The sequence below is a fragment of the Myotis brandtii genome, unplaced genomic scaffold, assembly GCF_000412655.1.
Source record: "Myotis brandtii unplaced genomic scaffold, ASM41265v1 scaffold179, whole genome shotgun sequence".
NCBI classification, from domain to species: Eukaryota; Metazoa; Chordata; class Mammalia; order Chiroptera; family Vespertilionidae; genus Myotis; species Myotis brandtii.
In genome coordinates this window covers 1,251,305-1,259,583 of record NW_005356635.1, presented here as the reverse complement: position 1 = coordinate 1,259,583, position 8,279 = coordinate 1,251,305, and positions in this window count along the sequence as shown.

The following is an 8,279-nucleotide window of genomic DNA, read 5'->3' as shown; positions in this document are numbered from 1 at the left end:
GCCATCTGCCATCTTGGTTGGGTTAATTTGCATATAGTCACTCTGATTGGCTGGTGGGCGTGGCTTGGGGCATAGCGAAGGTACAGTTAATTAGCATCTTTGTCTTTTATTAGTGTAGATTTTCCATATGGACAACTGTAAACCTACTTTTCCCTCACCTTGTATTATGAATATAATCCACTAAAAAAACTGTTTTGTTTTTCTTCACTGCTATAAAATTATCAAGCTAGGTACCATATCAACTAACGCAATCCTTAAAAGACATCAGACATAAATATTAATCAGCTGATTGTGACTGATATATTAGTTCTTCTAGGAGAACTTTGACTCAGTGAGAATATATCTCTTTTTCTTAAATAATTCAGATTAATTAAGATATTAATAAATATGCTTTAGCAAACAAAATATAATTTGCTTTTAGCAACCTCAGATTTCAGGTTTTAAAAGAAAGACTTAAAAAATATATTTCAAAAACCAATAATTACAATCAGTATCTAAAATTGCATGTAGTTGGTAAGTTAGATATTGTTCATGGCTAAATTTGAAGTATGGGCAAATATAAATGTGCTAATTATAATTAATTAGCTCATCAATTGACATTTATTAACCCTCTATGTTAAATACTAATGATTTTAAGAGATATAGAAATGTAAGACAGACTAGTTTTAAGGACACTATTCTAATTGTATACACTACTTTATTTCACATGAAACAATATTATACAAAAAAGTCAGCATTTAATTGAGCTGAATTAAGTGATGATGATCTAAATTAAGTCATGAAAAGTTCCTGCAAGAATATTGGGATAGTTAGAGACAAGTTAGAGAAATGTTCATTGTAGAATGAGCACTGACTGGTTATCTGAATACTGGGCTGGATTTGAGAAGGCAGAAGTTTTAGTAAAATTTGTTTCAGGCAAAGAGAACAATATGAGTAATGGAAAGGGAGGAAAGCCTGGTAAGAATTTGTTCATGGGCAAGGAGTAGGCCTCCCTAAAGAGTGGACTGAGAGAATAGCAAGAAATATTTGGCTTAAAAGTGTGGGGCCAGTGGAGGGAGAGTCTTAAAAGCTTGGCAGAAAGTTTAGATTTGATGCATCAGGACTTAAGTAAGATGAGTTTTGATAAATTCAAAGAGAGCAACTTGATAAATTCACTGTTTGGGGAAGATTAGTTTGGCAGCAACCTTCACCATAAGTGGTCTAAAATAGATTGGCTCCACTTGAGTTACTTTGTTAATAATATCTGGATCCAAACTTCAGCTACAGGGAAGGCAGTTCATATATAACTTCATACATTCTATATTATGATTAAATTGTTTGTTGTCCATGACAATAAAAAATGAGGAAGAATGTTAAGCAATAAATTAGTTTCAAATTGATGACCAACCTAGTAAATGAGAACTCCATGCCACCTTCCTCTACCTTCCTTGCTCCATTCCCCAAGTAAAGGATAAATATTGCTTAATAGAAAGGAATAATTATTATTCTCTGTTTACTATCTAAGCCTCTTTAGAAAAAAAATAGATTTGTCCTCAATTATATAAGACACCAATAATTATAACAGGAAATATATGCTATTAATGAGTGCCTATTATTTGTCACTCATAAAATACATATCTCACTTCATTCTCACAACAACCCTGGCAAAGAAGGAACTGTGATCTCCACTTTGCACCTGGGTTGTCTGAGACTCACAGCACATGGAAGAACTTCCTTCAGATTGTATACTATAGGTGAAGTCAGGTCTGTCTGGCTCCAAAGCTTGTACTCTCAGCATGATCCTATCCAGTATGTTGGGTAAGGACACTACTTGAAACACTAATATAATTCTTGTCCCTGTTCATTCTCATAAAGCTAAAAGGCAAAGTTGAAGGCCATTTCAAACTACATCCAAATTATAGCATGCCAAAATGGCAAAATGGCAGTGGACTACACTGCAGTAATCATAGAAAGCATGAGTACAGGTAGCAAGGTCTGGCTAAGAACCTAAGTGGCAGACTTCCAATTCATATTTTCAAAATTAATTTGAAGTGTCCTAGAGTCATAATGAAGCCTGACATTGAATTTGAATAAGAGGTAACATAATAATCTTCTAGTTTTGCTTGTTTCAGATACTTAGTTCTGGGGAATACCATTCAGGCATATCTACATCCTGGATTGTTTTTTATTAAAGTTCTTAAAATAAATAATTGACATTAAGATTTTCTTAACAGTCTCTCTCATTTTGGCATGCACAGCTTTTCACTATTATTGATTGTATAGTCCCTATTTCAAGAACAAATAATCTCTGTTTTAAAAGAGAAAGAAGGTTAAGGGCTGTTAGCTATCTACCCCAGTTCTTTCCAACTTCTTTTATACATATATATATATATACACATACACATATACATACATATACATATATATACATACATACACGAAATTCGTGCAAGAGTAGGCCTTCCTTCCCCCAGCTGCTGGCACGGGCTTCCCTCCTATGCCAGCAGGCACCTGGGACCCAGGCTTCCCTCCAATCACCAGCAGGCACCTGGGACCTGGGCTTCCCTTGCAGCCCCAGCTTCGTCCGGAAGGATGTCTGGTCTAATTAGCATATTATGCTTTTATTATTATAGATAAAAGCCTAATATGCAAAGTGTCCCCTCAGGAGTTCAACCGACCAGGAGTTCAATCACTCGCTATGATGTGCGCTGATCACCAGGGGGCGGCACAGAACGAAGGAAAGCCCTGATCGGTGGCCAGCAGCCAGGGAAGGGAGGCCCCGGCCGGCAGCCGGCCACCACTAGGGACCCTACCCATGCATGAATTTCGTCCACTGGGCCTCTAGTGTACAATAAAGAAAGAGAAAACGGGCCTGGGTCAATTGGTTGTAATGACAGAAGCTAAGGTATGTAAACTCTGAGGGGGAAAAAGCAACACCTACTAAGAAAGGCTCTTGGTGACTAACTGGGCTCAAATTAAAAACATACAAACACAAAAAATGTCTAGCAGCATTTCTGCACAAGGGCCTCTCACACAAACTGCAGTTCATAGAGAAGCCTCTGTGCTGAACTGCCTTCTCTGCATTGAATTGCCTGCCTGCACTGTGTTTCTGCCATATAAATCAGCCGTTATAAAGGTTACATGGAAACCTATTTATAACCAATAGGATTGAGGCTTTTCCCATCCAATTGGAGCTACATAGATCTGACCAATTAGAGCGACTTTATTCTGACCAATCAGGACAGTATGTTTTGGACCAAAAAGTAATGATTTGGCATCCTAATTTGCATGAGGACAAGCCAATCAGAAACTGGGGGCAGGGACTTCTGTACATATAAGCTATCTGGCTGACAGAGTGCACTTGTCACTGAAGACAGAAGATTGCCTTTCCCTGGCTAGAGCTGAAACAAGGAATATTTCTCATCAGAGCAGAGCGGAGCAGACTACTAGAGATCTGAGCAGATCTGCCTAGCTGAAGAGATCTGCCTATGGGCATCGGTGCTGCATCAAACTGAGCTGTTCCAAGGCCATGCTGTTCTCACAGCTGCAATATAGAGCTCTTCCACATTGGTGCTGTTTCCACCACCATACTGTATCAGTGTTGAGCAGTTTTCACTGAATAAAGTCTCCTTCCTCACTGCACCCCAAATTGGGGTTTCTTGTTGGTGTACAATTGGTGCCAATGACTATCGATTAACAGGTGTTTGATCAATTTTTATTGGACCTAATTAACAAGTAAAAGTTTCCATTTCAAATGGAACAGAGTAAGTAGATGCTACACAGACATGCTTCTAGGACCAAACTGGAATTACAACTAAAATACAAAAAAAAATCAAAACATCCTGGATAATCAATTGAAGACTAGCTAGAAAGAAGTCTGATAACCAAGGACAGAAAGTGGAGATAGCATAGAGACTGGTAGGAAGGTAACATGAAAGGGCTGGCTGGGTTCCGACAGACAGCAGCTGAAGTTATGGAGAATTTCAGCTGTGGGGGGTTGCCACTGAAAACTCTGGGGTCTAATCCCCCAGCTGGGCCCCCCACCTGAGAGCACCAGAACTGAGTAGGGTACCTACATAACATCTGGTTGTGAAAATCAGCAGGGTTGCTGTCTGCCAGCCTGGTATAGCTGGAAATGCAGGTACACCCTTAAAGGGACAATTCACAAAATTTTGAATGCATCCACTCACCTTGGGCTCCAGCAGAGGAAGGGCACAGTAGACTGAAGTTGTATAAACCTGAGCCAGAGGGCTCTGGGATTAGAGCTCAGAAGGCAGACAATCCAGTTTCCTGTGCTGAGAAATTCCCTCACACTGCAGAGATTATCTTTCTCAGGCAGGGAGGCACAGAACAAACTGACATACCTTAATGAGGGGTTGGACGATGAAAAGAGATAAACAAAAGAACTTATATACTTACTAGAGGCCCAGTGCATGAAATTCGTGCGGGGGGGAGGGGGGTGTCCCTCAGCCTGGCCTGCACCCTCTCCAATCTGGGACATCCCTCTCGCAATCCGGGACCACTGGCTCCTAACTGCTCACCTGCCTGCCTGATTGCCCCTAACCACCTCTGCCTGCTGGCCTAATGCCCCTAACTGCTCCCCTGCCAGCCTGATCGCCCCAACTGCCCTCCTCTTCTGGCCTGATCAGCCCTAACGTCCCTCCCCTGCCAGCCTGATCACCCCTAACCGCCTCTGCCTCGGCCTCCGCCACGATGGCTTTGTCCAGAAGGGCGTCCGGAAGATATCTGGTCTAATTAGCATATTACCCTTTTATTAGTATAGATATGTGTGGCTCATGGACACGGGCACTAGAAGGCCTGGGTGGGTGGGTTTGGGCTGGGAGGAGAGTGGGAAAGGGGGTGGGGAATGGGAGAAATTTGTTATACTATCAACAATAAAAAATATATTTTTAAAATTGCCATTTCAAAGGTCATTAGTCAATTGAAAACATGGCATTTGGGGCACAGAGTTTTAAGGTTGCAACATGAAAAATCTGGAGGACCTGCACTTGTGAAAGAATTGTACAGGGTGGGGCAAATGTAGGTTTATAGTTGTTTGTATGGAAAATAATACATTAACCAATAAACAATACAAAAATGAACCCTGTTTCGAATAGTAAACTACTGAAAATAAGAGCTTCTATAAAACATTATTTTTATTGCATGCTGGGCTCCTGAAAATTAGAGGGACTAAAATATTTTTTAAAAATTTTGCTGAAACTCAAATGAAAAGCCAAGAAAATGAATCCTCAGGAGGCAGACATGCCCTGAAGGAAAATGCCAAAATTATCACTCTAAATCTTGGCCAGTAGCAAGATAGAGAAAATGAACCTAAAACTAACTCATGGATTTAACCAGGGGCCTTGGACAAGACTAAAGAAGACTCAGATATATTGTCCTGATCAAAGTGCATCATTTCATAAGTTGTTGCTTTTTTAAAATTTTTTTACAAAAACTTTATTTTTTAGAGCAGTTTTAGGTTCACAGTAAAATTGGAAGTTGGAGGTACAGAGATTTCCCATATAGCCCCTGCTCCCACACATGTAGAGACAACATCTCCCACTAGAATGGTACATTTTTTTATAATTGATGAAACTACATTGATACATAATTATCACCAAAAGTTAATAGTTTACATTAGAGCTTACTCTTGAAGTATTTCCATAGGTTTGGATAAATGTATAATGACATGTCTCCTTTTTCCCTGGTTGACACCCTCCTCTCCCCAACCCCCCGGAAATAACCTAAGTGCCCATCAGCAGATGAGTGGATTAGAAAACTGTAGTACATCTACACAATGAAATACTACACCACTATAAAAAAGAAGGAACTTTTACCATTTGCAACAGCATGGATGGAACTGGAGAGAATTATGCTAACCACTGATCTTTTAACTATCCCCATAGTTTTGTCTTTTTCAGAATGTCATATAGTTGGAATTATACAGTATGTATCCTTTTTTATATTAACTGCTTTCACTTAGTAATATGTATTTAAGGGTTACTCCATGTATTTCAGGGCCTGGGTATACCACAGTTTATTCATATATTCACCTATTGAAGAAAATCCTGGTTATTTCAAAGTTTTATTATGAATGAAGCTGCTATAAACATTCATGTGCAATTTTCTGTGTAAACATAAGTTTTCAACTCCTTTAGGTAAACATCAAGGAACATGACTGCTGAATTGCATGGTAAGAGTATATTTTGTTTTTCTAGAAACTGCCAAATGGTCTTCCAAAGTGACTGTAACACTTTGCATTCCCACAAGCAGTGAATGACAGTTCCTGTTGTTCCACATCTTCACCAGTATTTGGTGTTGTCAGTGTTCTAGATTTCAGCCATTATAATAAGTGTGTAGTGGTATCATATGGTTAATGTACTTTTCCATGATAACATATGAGGTAGAGCATCTTTACAAATGATTGTTTGGCATCTGTATAATCTTCTTTGTTGAGGTGTCTGTTAAGATCTTTGGCCAATTTTATTTTCCCATTGTGTGTCTACTTATTGTTGAGTTTTAGTGTTCTTTGTATATTTTGGATAACAGTCCTTTATCAGATGGGTATTTTGAAAATATTCTCTCCTAGTCTGTAGCTTCTCTTCCTGTTCTCTTGATATTTTCTTTAGCAGAAGTTTTAAATTTTAATGAAGTCCAATTTATCAATTACTTCACAGACCATGGCTTTGGTGTTGTGTTAAAAAGTTATTACCACACCCAACCTCACCCAGGTTTTCTCCTATGTTATCTTCCTATGTTATTACCACACCCAACCTCACCCAGGTTTTCTCCTATGTTATCTTAGAGGCCTGGTGCACGAAATTCATGAACTTGGGGGCAGGGGGGTTCCTCAGCCTGGCCTGTGCCTTCTTGCAGTCTGGGAGCCCTTGGGGGATGTCCAACTGACAGCTTAGGCCCACTCCCCGTGGAGGTGGGTGAGGCTGCCACCACCACTGCTGTGGTCGCCAGCCATGAGCCCGGCTCAAGGCTTTTGGCTGAGCAGCGCTCCCCTGTGGGAGCACACTGGCCACCAGGGGGCAGCTCCTGGGTTGAGCATCTGCCCCTGGTGGTCAGTGCACGTCATAGTGACCGGTCATTCTGCCATTCAGTCGATTTGCATATTAGCATTTTATTATATAGGATGATTTGCATTTAGGTCTATTGTCCATTTGGAGTTAACTTGTGAAAATTGTAAGGTCTGTATCTATATTCATTTCTGCATAAAGATGTCCAATTGTTACAGCATGTTTGCTGAAAAGACTTTCTTTGCTCCATTGTATTGACTTTGATCCTTTAAGTTCACTATATTTATTTGGGTCTATTACTGAGTTCTCTATTTTGCTCCCCTGATTTATTTGACTATTCTTTCACCAATATCACACTGGCTTTGTTTCTGAAATTTTATAGAAACTTTTAAAGTAAGGTAGCTTAAGTCCTCCAACTTTTCATTCACTTTCAATATTGTGTTGGCTATTCTTGGTCTTTTTCCTCTCCATATAAACTTTAGAATCAGTTTGTTCATATTCACAAAATAAATTTAATATTTATGTAAAGAATAAAGGGAATAAAAATAGCCAACACACTCCTAATAAGAGGAGTAAAGTGAAGGTATTTGCCTTAATACAGCGATTTTCAACTGGTGTGCTGAAAGGATTTTTAAAATATGCAATACCCGATTACTTAGTCAGGAGCACTTACATTGCTCCTTCCCCTTACATTAACAAAGAAGAAAAATGACAACAGCCAACACAATAGCAATCCAGTGTGAGTGAATCAAAATTATACCTATCTTTTTGTTGGGTTGGGAAAAATATATATATTATTCAGTGTGCTGCAATATTTTAGTAATTAGTTTATGTGTGCCATGAAATAAAAAAAGGTTGAAAATAAATACCCTAATCCAGTGATGGCGAATCTTTTGAACTCGGCGTGTCAGCATTTTGAAAAACCCTAACTTAACTCTGGTGCCATGTCACATATAGAAATTTTTTGATATTTGCAACCATAGTAAAACAAAGACTTATATTTTTGATATTTATTTTATATATTTAAATGCCATTTAACAAAGAAAAATCAACCAAAAAAATGAGTTCGCATGTCACCTCTGACACGCGTGTCATAGGCTCGCCATCACTGTTAGAGGCTGCCCACATTCCTTGCCACATGGCCCCTTCCACCTTCAAGCAAACAGCACCGAATCAAATCCTTCTTGTGCTTGGATTTCTGACTTCTCTGGCTGTGATCTCTCTCTCTCTCTCTCTCTCTCTCTATATATATATATATATATATATAAATTGATG